Below are 9334 nucleotides of genomic sequence, written 5' to 3'. Positions count from 1 at the left end.
GATCTCAACTATTATATGTGAACCAGTAACAAACCTCTGCAAGGCCGCTTGCCTAACTTGGAATTTAGTCAGATTTGTCCATTGTGTGGATTACACTTACAGGCATCCAGAACAGAATTCATATATATTAATGTAGCTTTTTTTTTTTTTTTCAAATCCGGTTTTATTAAGATTTTCAATCAATAAAACAATGAAGTATACACATACATGTGGCTCATAAAACTGGCTCGGGTAGGACCCCCTGTGCCAATACAATCATGCCGAGGAACATCAACAAAATATTTAGACAAGTTGGACAGACCAAAGACAATAAGGAAGGGAGGGTAGGAAGTGGGGGGTATAGAGTGAGTTTGGTTAGCGAACTGAAAAGCAAATATGAGACCTTATCAAAGGGGTCTCTTATTGCCAGGGGAGCGCGCCCAGCCCTGGACAGGACACGGGCCGAAGTGAGCAGGTAAGTCCAACGGGTAGGTAGGAGGCCATCCCACTTTGTATCTAATGACCAGAATGAAGTTTATTCCAGAAATCAGTACGCAACTTACGCCAAGGACTCCATATTTCCAGGAATCTGTCATGCGTACCTTTGGACCAGCTGGAGAGTTCCTCCAGATTGCAGGCCAGATCCACTCTATCCCTCCATTGAGACAAAGGAGAGGACTTTTGAAGTCACAAAAGAAGGATAAGTGCCTTTGCTGCATCAAGTGCGTCTGCTATCAGTTTCTGTTTCAAAGGGTGAAAGCCCCCCTATGGCTTCCAAAGAAACAGGATTTCAGGGGTTAATGTAAAGTTGGGAGACAACCCCCCCCCCCCAAGGATAACCTCCACATCGTGCCAAAAGGGGTTCTGAATCGGGCACTCCCACCAAACATGAAGGTATGAACCCGTTCACACTTCACACCTCCAGCATCTACTATGTGAGGCTAATTTATGATCAAAAAGCCACGGGGGTGTCCTGTACCACCTAACTAGTAGTTTATAGTGAGCCTCTTATGAGAGAATGCAAGGGGCAGACTATAAGCCATTTTCAGAATTGATTGTATATCCCCTGAGGACAGAAATGCGGGGTTAGAGATCAGTGTGGGAGAGATGAAATGCTTCCGGAGGAAGGCAATTTTTCTGGAACTGGGCCTACTCTGCCCTAACGCTTTTTCAAACGAGGAGAGAGGCCTTATAGAGACATATGACCTAAAGAAGTCCCCAAGCACGCCTCCAACATGTGCTAGCTGTAGAAAGGAGAAAGGCTGGTTGGGCAGAAGGGTCTGTATGGCCTCCCTCGGGTTCAAGTGAGCCAAAGCGTGTAGATCTCTAAGGGTCCTGTTTTTAAATTTAGACCAAATGCCAGACAGGAGTCCGAAGGGGTTCCCATGAGGCCGGGTAGTATGTGGAGGGGAATGACTGGAGAGGGCATCCGAGCTAGAGTCTCACTTAGGGAGTCCCAGGTCTCGCAAGGGCCCCATAAGAGGGGGTTGAAGTTCTTGGCTCTGTAGGTAATTTTCCTAGGGAGCCACAGGTCCTCCAAGAAGGAAACGCCATACTTGTTATTTACTAGATGGGACAAAAATGGATCTCTCAGTGGGTTGGTCAGCTCCATCCAGTAACAGGTGAGATGCTAGATAGAAGTCATGGATGCAAGGCAAGCCAATCCCCCCCTCCGAGCCTCTCCTTATCATAAGGCTATATGCCAATCTAGGCCTTCTCTGTCTCCAAATATAGCTTGTCAATAATGAGTGAAGGGTTTTGAAAAAGCTGGCGGGGAGATGGATCGGGAGTGTTCGAATTTTGTACAGGATTAGCGGAAGGACATAGGATTTTAGTATGTTTTTCCTACCGAACCACGAGATGAAAGGCAGGTCGTAGTCACATAAGAGGGTCTTACTTTTAGCAATAAGAGGAAGGAAATTTGAGAGGTACAAGTCCCCAATTTTTGATTAACTTTTTGGTAATTTGACCCCTAGGAAGTCAATCTCTGACTTGGTCCACGAGAACAGCGAGTCGGCCACTAAGGTTCTACGACGAGCAGGAGCAATAGAGACGTTTAAAACTGTCGACTTAGTAAAGTTAATTTTAAAATTGGAGAGGTTCCCAAATTGTTCCAGGCGATAGTTAAGCTTAGGAAGGCCTATCTCTGGTGTGGTGACTAAAAGTACAATATCATCAGCGAATGCCGCAGTAGAGAGCTCCTGCCCCCCCCCCCCTCCCCTCCGTTAGGCCCTGTATCTCCTGATCCAACCTGATGCTGTGGAGCAAGAGTTCCAAGGCAAGAAGGATAAAAAGGGTAGGAGAGAGAGGGCATCCCTGGCGTCTACTATTCCGTATATCATATTAAAGTAGCTCTGAACATCTGCCTCTTTCACACCGGTGTCACTGTGGGTTAGAGAATACTGAATACTGCTTCAATACAGAGGGAGAAGTGGGTACAGCTGATTGACAAGTTTGCAATATATCCTAACCACTCTCAAAATTTGCCATACACTTATTGGTGATATTTAGCATATCTCTAGCCAAAAATTCCTACATATTAGAGTGAGCAGGTAGTGGAGCTTGACTACTGTCTGGGGGCACAATAATCAACCAAGGATTGGCGGTTCTAGACCAGATTATATAGGGTGTGCAATTAGGGAAACTGGGTGGAGCAATCTAGGAAACGGACTGGATCAACATGTAGAGCTGCTGCCTGGAACACAGGAGCTCCTGGATTCGAGCCCTGACCACTTCCTAGGATTGATGGGTTGCCCCATGCCTCAGGTGTGATATCATAGAGTAGAGCGTGCAGGGAGGCACAGGAGTTTACCCTTCCTCCAGATCTCGTCAGTCTTTTGTTCGGCTTCTTTCTTTTGCCACTCCTCCTTTTTCTTCCTTTGAGTCCGGTTTCTTAAATTTGAGCAACAGAGAGATATCCACACCCACTTCAAGTGCAACCAGGTTAACCGCCGTTATCTCATTCAAGGGAAATCGGGCTAATGCTGCTTTGGCTGCTGGGTCAGCATTCTGGATTGGCTTACCAGAAGACTGCATGAAATTTCTACTGCGCCACAAAAGGTGCGAAATCGTGTATGATTTCAAATGTGTACCTTAAGTTGGCCTAAGTATTAACAGTCTTGCCTGAAGCCAGCTTACATGCTGCAGCGAGCGCCATCACTTTAATTTCCTGAGTAAGTTTCCCTGGAGAGTGTTTTTTGTATAATTGCCTCATTCTGTTGGTTACCACTGTATAGGCGGTTCTGTGTGTCCATTTTCATAATATCTGGAACCATCTACAAAAAACTCAAAATCTGCCTTAGCAATGGGAGTCTCAACATAATTTTTAAGACGCCTAGTTTCTCTTTCAATCAATCTCCAGACAATTATCCAGTCATTTTCCTGATGCCCCTCACTCCCCCCTTTCCAAATTCAGCAGAAGAAATGAAACGGCATTTGGAACTATAGACCTCTTGATTGCAATAAGTGAGGGTGCTAGCACGGTGGTCTTACACTTAGAGAGTCTGGCTGCTGAAAGATGTTTAGTTTGTGCCCTATGCAGTATTTTTATGCCCAGTTGAAGGTACATTACATTAAGGGGCCACACCACCTCTGGTGCCGGCATAAAAACCTGCAAATAGGAGGGCATAATAATATCATTACAATTTGCAACCATAAGAGCTGCCCAAATGGTGGTTCATATAGGGACTAGTAACCCTAATACCGTTTGGGTTATATTCAATTGCTGCTTATATTGCTGCAAGGAATACACTTTAAGAAGAATCCTTGTTATTAATTGAAAACGAGATACACTTTTAATAAATCCTTGTTATTAATTTGACTAATGTACTTATCCGGCTTGTCAAGTACACAATTATCTCATTTTAGCATCATAAATCAATAGTATTCAAAAGAAGTAGAACTCAATATTTTAAATACACCATATACTTGGCTTGCATATGCATCAAGAATATATGTATAATATATATGGGGGGCGTGGCTTACCGCGGATGAAGTAAGTCGCTCCTGCCGGAAAAACAGACTCCAGTGCCGCCGCAGACCCGTGAGTCCAAGGGTATGACGAGGAGTAAGACGCCAGAGACCCCCAGCCACCCATTGAGAGCAGCCGCGACAGCCATGGAGCGATTCCTCAGCTCTCCCGACGAGACCCCAGCACCGAGCAGAAAGGGCAAGATAGCGCCGCGCCGCCTGACCTGGGAAGGGAAAGGAGAGAAGGAGGAGGCAGTGCAGATCGCCGAAGCGCCGTACCCACCGCAAGCCAGCAGCTCACCGGAGTTATCAGAGGGAGGAAAGTCGGCGGAGGCAGTCCCCAGCAGCAAACCGACAAGGCAGGCAGGTGAAGAGGGAGACGAGGAGGAAGGAGGGGGGAAGGAGTGCAGTAGCACGGCCGTCAGCAAGGGGGCAGCAGCAGTTTGCAAACTCCCCCATATACAAAAGGCTGGCTTCACTATGAATGAGGGCAATAAAGAACATGTTGTCCTCAGCCCCAAAGTACCCTCTATGCCCAGCCGACCACAAGCAGATCCCCGGGCAACACAACAGAGCCCTAGGAAGCAGGGGGACATGGAAGGGGCCCCAGAAGGCAGCACGGACCGCACCACAGATGCGCAGCGCCGGAGGAGCCCAGATTCTGCTGCCACCCCCCTCCCGCAGAGGCATGGAACGACCAGCGGCCCATAGCACGCCCACGGCTCCAGGAGGGGAAGGTTCCCCTTTGAGGAAAGGGCCAACCGCCTCCTCCCACAAGGCCAGAAAAGGAGATGTACCGAGCCCTAGCCCTGCGCACCAGCCTGGACAAGGAACAACTCTCACTCCCCAGACAAGCGATGACGAATAGGATTGGAGGGCCCATCCGAAGGCCATCCCCACAAAAGGGGAAATGTTCTGCTGCAGAAGTTGGATGCAGCTCACAAACAAGACATAGCAGTCTTGCAAAAGGACATTAGAAATATAGGCCAGAGGGTAGCGGAAGTGGAAGAGACCCAAGACAAGTTTCAAAGCACCCTGTCGGAACATGCGCACATCATGGAAATGCAAGCGCATCAAATTGCAGAATTAATCAGCCACCTGGACGACCTAGAAAACCGTCATAGACGTAATAACATCCGCATCAGAGGGCTTTCTGAAGAGATAGGCAATGGCCAACTAGAAGACTGGGTCACAGAACTATTCAACCATCTACTAGAAAGACCCTTAGACTCCGTCTTAGAGTTAGGCAGAGTACACAGGGCGTTGGACCCGAAACCGTCGGACCCCGCGAGGCCCAGAGATGTGGTTTGCCGGGTCCACTTCTACAGAGAAAAAGATCAAATACTGCAACGAACACGAACAATGGAGGAAGTGCGGTTCAAAGGTCGCTCGGTGGCTTTATATCCGGACTTATCCAAGCGCACGCTTCAACTCCGGAGAGCCCTCAAACCGCTACTGAATGTCCTAAGAGAAAGGGACATCGCATACAGATGGGGATTCTCTTTGCAACTTCAAGCCAAGAAAGATGGGAAAGCGGCGGTCTTCAGACACCTGGGAACCCTCCCCAGGTTTCTGGGGACCTTGGAGCTACCCCAAATAGCAATCCCGGACTGGCCCAAAATAGGAGGGATGTCGGTCCCTCCACCCAGAATGGAGTGGCAAGTTGCAGGCTATTCAAGAAAAAGGGCCAGAAGAGGATTGGCGAGAGAGCAAGAAGCTGAATGAAGGGCATTGGGCAACAAGAAATTTTATGCTAATGCATGTTCTCAAGGCGGCCTTCCGAGCCAAAGACCAAGAAAGAATAATCTCATCATGCCCGATATACTGATCCCCTTCACCCAAGACGTTTAAGGGTCCTGCGCCGGACACAACGGAAGTCTGCAGACAAGCAAATTCTCTCTGCTTTCTACCCCTCTACTTCCCCCCTCCCCCCCCCTTTTTTTTTCTTTTTACCTCCCATATTCATTCTCTCTCTCTCTCTCTCTCCTCTCTCTCTCCCCTTTCTCTCTCTCTCTCTCCCCCCTATCTCTCTTCTCCCCAGAAGATACAAGATCATTATTGACCAGCGGTGAAGGCGGGGGCAGACCTCCGTCTGCAGTTTCCCCTCTCCTCCACTTAGAATAGACAGCTCCTTGCTGCACTAACTGATAGTGTGTTAGTTTCTAGTTGTTTCTTTTTCTTTCTTTTGTTGGTGTAATTTGGTGAGGCCCTGCTAAGGCCAACTAATGCTAAATATGTGTTCCCCCCCCCAACCCTGCCCGGATCTCTCCCGACCCCTCTTTCCCTTCACCCAACCTTGACCTCGCTTACATGATGCTGAGAGTTCTTTTGACAGAGAGACCATGGCTAGCCTGACGATGTGCTCTTATAATGCCAAGGGGTTGAACATGCCCTCCAAAAGGGGACAGATACTTTATCATATGCAGAAAAAGGGAGGAAAGTGCTGCTCTTACAGGAGACACATTTTAAGTCTGGGGAGATCCCCTCTTGCTCTACAAAGACGTACCCATCCTGGTTCCACAGCCCGAACCCGTCCCGCAAAGCGGGCGGAGTATCCATAGCATTTCACTATTCCCTACAGGTTCAGCCCCTTGGCATAATGAGCGACCCTGAGGGCAGGTTCCTTTTTATCAAAGTTGACTTATGTGGCAGATTAATCACACTGGCTAATCTCTATTTCCCAAACCAGGGACAGACCGCCTTCGGAATCGCTGCTCTGAGACAACTATCGAAATTCGCGGACGGTACTTCCATCATCCTGGGGGGAGATTTCAACTTGACTGCGGATCCAGAACTGGATTCGTCTTCAGGTAAGTCCTCTGTCTCCCGCTCGGCCACACGATCCCTGCTGAGGAAGTTGGGGAATATGCACCTAGTGGTCCTTTGGCGGCTGCTGCACCCGGGAGTCAGGGACTACACTTTCCACTCGCTAGCCCACAATAGCTATGACAGGCTCGACTACATCTGGATTTCCCATGCCCTTCTCGACTTCCAGCCCACGAGCTTGTTCGGACCTTTTGTCTGGTCTGACCACGCCCCGGTATATGCAGACTTTGATGGCAGCCTAAAAGGCCCCCGAATACGAGGGTGGAAATTAAATGATAATATCTTGAAAGACCCTCTCTGCATCCAGGAAGTTAAACTGGCCATAAATAACTTCTTAGCCGACCATAAAAATGACCCTACACGGGCCTCACTCAAATGGGAAGCCTTAAAATGTGTCTTGAGAGGTACCCTAAATTCGCACGGGGCGAGACTAAAAAGAGAACGCTTAACGGAACTGAAAAATTTGTTGCTCTCTCTGCAGGAGAGGGAGTTAGCAAGCAAAAAGTCCCCGAACGACATCTGTTGAGCTGAAATATCGACGTTGAGGCAAAAGATCCTACTAATCCTAGATCAAAAGACAATAGCTTTCAGAGATAGGCTCCGCAGGGAATCATACGAGGTCGGGGACAAATGTGGACGTAAGCTGGCGTGAGTGCTCCACCCTAGAACTCAGCAAACGTTCGTTCCTAAGATTCAGAGGGTTAGAGGTGGGAATGCAGTCACCACTAAAGATATTCTAGAAGAATTCCGCCTATACTACGAGAAATTATACGGCATAGAACGGCCATCACAGGTAGCAGACAGGGAGAGTGTAGAGGAAAGATCCTATCTCGATGAGTATGGCCCGGGTCCCTTGGATGCGGGAGAGTCTGGGGCTTTGGAGGAAGACTTCACCTGTGAAGAGGTAGCTGAAACAATCAGAAACCTCAAGATAGGGAAAAGCCCCGGCCCTGATGGGTTCTCGGCTAGATTTTTTAAGCTCTTTACAGAAGAACTATCTCCATTCTTGCCACAAGTCTTTAATGAGATCTCCAAGGCAAGTCCCCCCCCCCAGGCCCTCCAGGCTCACATAGTGGTAGTTCCAAAACCGGGTAAAGACCCCACTTCATGCGCTAGCTACAGGCCCATATCTCTGTTAAATATCGATGTAAAAATGCTAGCAAAAATCCTGGCGAACTGGCTCAATAGCCACATCCCAAGCCTAATACATAAGGACCAGGTGGGATTTGTCCCCGGTAGATAGGCCAGGGAGAATACCATTAAAGCTATTTCCCTGATCGACCACGCGAGATCTGCTGGTAAACCCCTGTGCTTGCTGGCGGTGGACGCAGAGAAGGCGTTCGACAGGGTCAGGTGGAGATTCTTGGAGGGAATCCTCCATCGGGTGGGGTTGGGGCAGAGAATGAGAGAGTGGATAATGGCCCTGTACAATGGCCCCTCCGCAAGAGTGCGAGTAAATGATGGTCTGTCAGACACCATACAGATAAAGAACGGGACACGTGAAGATTGCTCCCTCTCACCTTTGCTATATGCCTTGTCCATGGAATCCCTGGCTAACGCCATCAGGAAAAACGGGTCAGACAGGGGTCAGACGGAGGGTCCCTCTGAGCATAAGTTGGCTCTGTTTGCAGATGATCTCCTCCTGTTCCTGTCGAACCCTAGGGTGGGGCTACCGGTGGTGATGAGGGAATTTGAAAGATAGGGTCAGGTTAGTAACTTTAAGGACCCCAAGAGTTAGAGACGTGGTTTCGCGTATCGGAATGAAATCCCTGGTGGAGATATACGGGAGCGAGACCCCTCCCCCGGGAGCCTGGCTGGGCTACCTCCAAGTGAGGGGCTTCGTGGAGTCCCTGACGCCCGTAGGTTGTGGATGTAAGCAGCTGACGCTATTTGAGTCCCTGTGCATGGCAGCGACTCGTATCGAGCACGGGATTTCCATCATCTACAAGATGTTGCTGAAAAAGGAGACAGGGGACAAACCCCCCAGATACGCGGGGCAGTGGGAGACTGAGCTGGGCGAGAGCAAAACCGAGGCTGATTGGCAGAGAGCATTCTTTATGTGTCATAAGAGCTCTAGATTTGGCAGGCTACAGGAACAGAACTTCAAAATTTTATCCCGCTGGTATTGGACGCCGTCGAGGCGGCACCAACTCGACATTCGGATCCCCCCGATATGTTGGAGGTGCCAGAATGGCCCAGGAACAAATGTTCCACATATGGTGGAACTGCCCCCCAGTCAGAGACAACGAGATGGCGAGATCGGCGGTGTCCATAACAGCGGAGATGGCCCTCCTTTTGATGCTTCCTGGGTCCATTGCTAGAATAAAGGCGGACCTTCTGAGACTGGTCATATTGGCAGTGAGGATGTCTGTCCTTGGTTTGTGGAGATCCACAACTCCTCCCTCGAGATTGCTTTGGACCGAGAAGTTAAACCTACTCATGAGATATGAGAAAGAAGGCTCTGAGAGTAAGGAGGAGAGAATGGGCACCCATGATCTATGAAGCCCATGGATCGCAATGAGAGCCTCGGATCGCTTCAAATCTTGGTTTGAGACAGGCT

The sequence above is a fragment of the Eleutherodactylus coqui genome, chromosome 7, assembly GCF_035609145.1.
Source record: "Eleutherodactylus coqui strain aEleCoq1 chromosome 7, aEleCoq1.hap1, whole genome shotgun sequence".
In the NCBI taxonomy this organism is placed as follows: domain Eukaryota; kingdom Metazoa; phylum Chordata; class Amphibia; order Anura; family Eleutherodactylidae; genus Eleutherodactylus; species Eleutherodactylus coqui.
Note: the sequence above shows the minus strand (reverse complement) of the source record.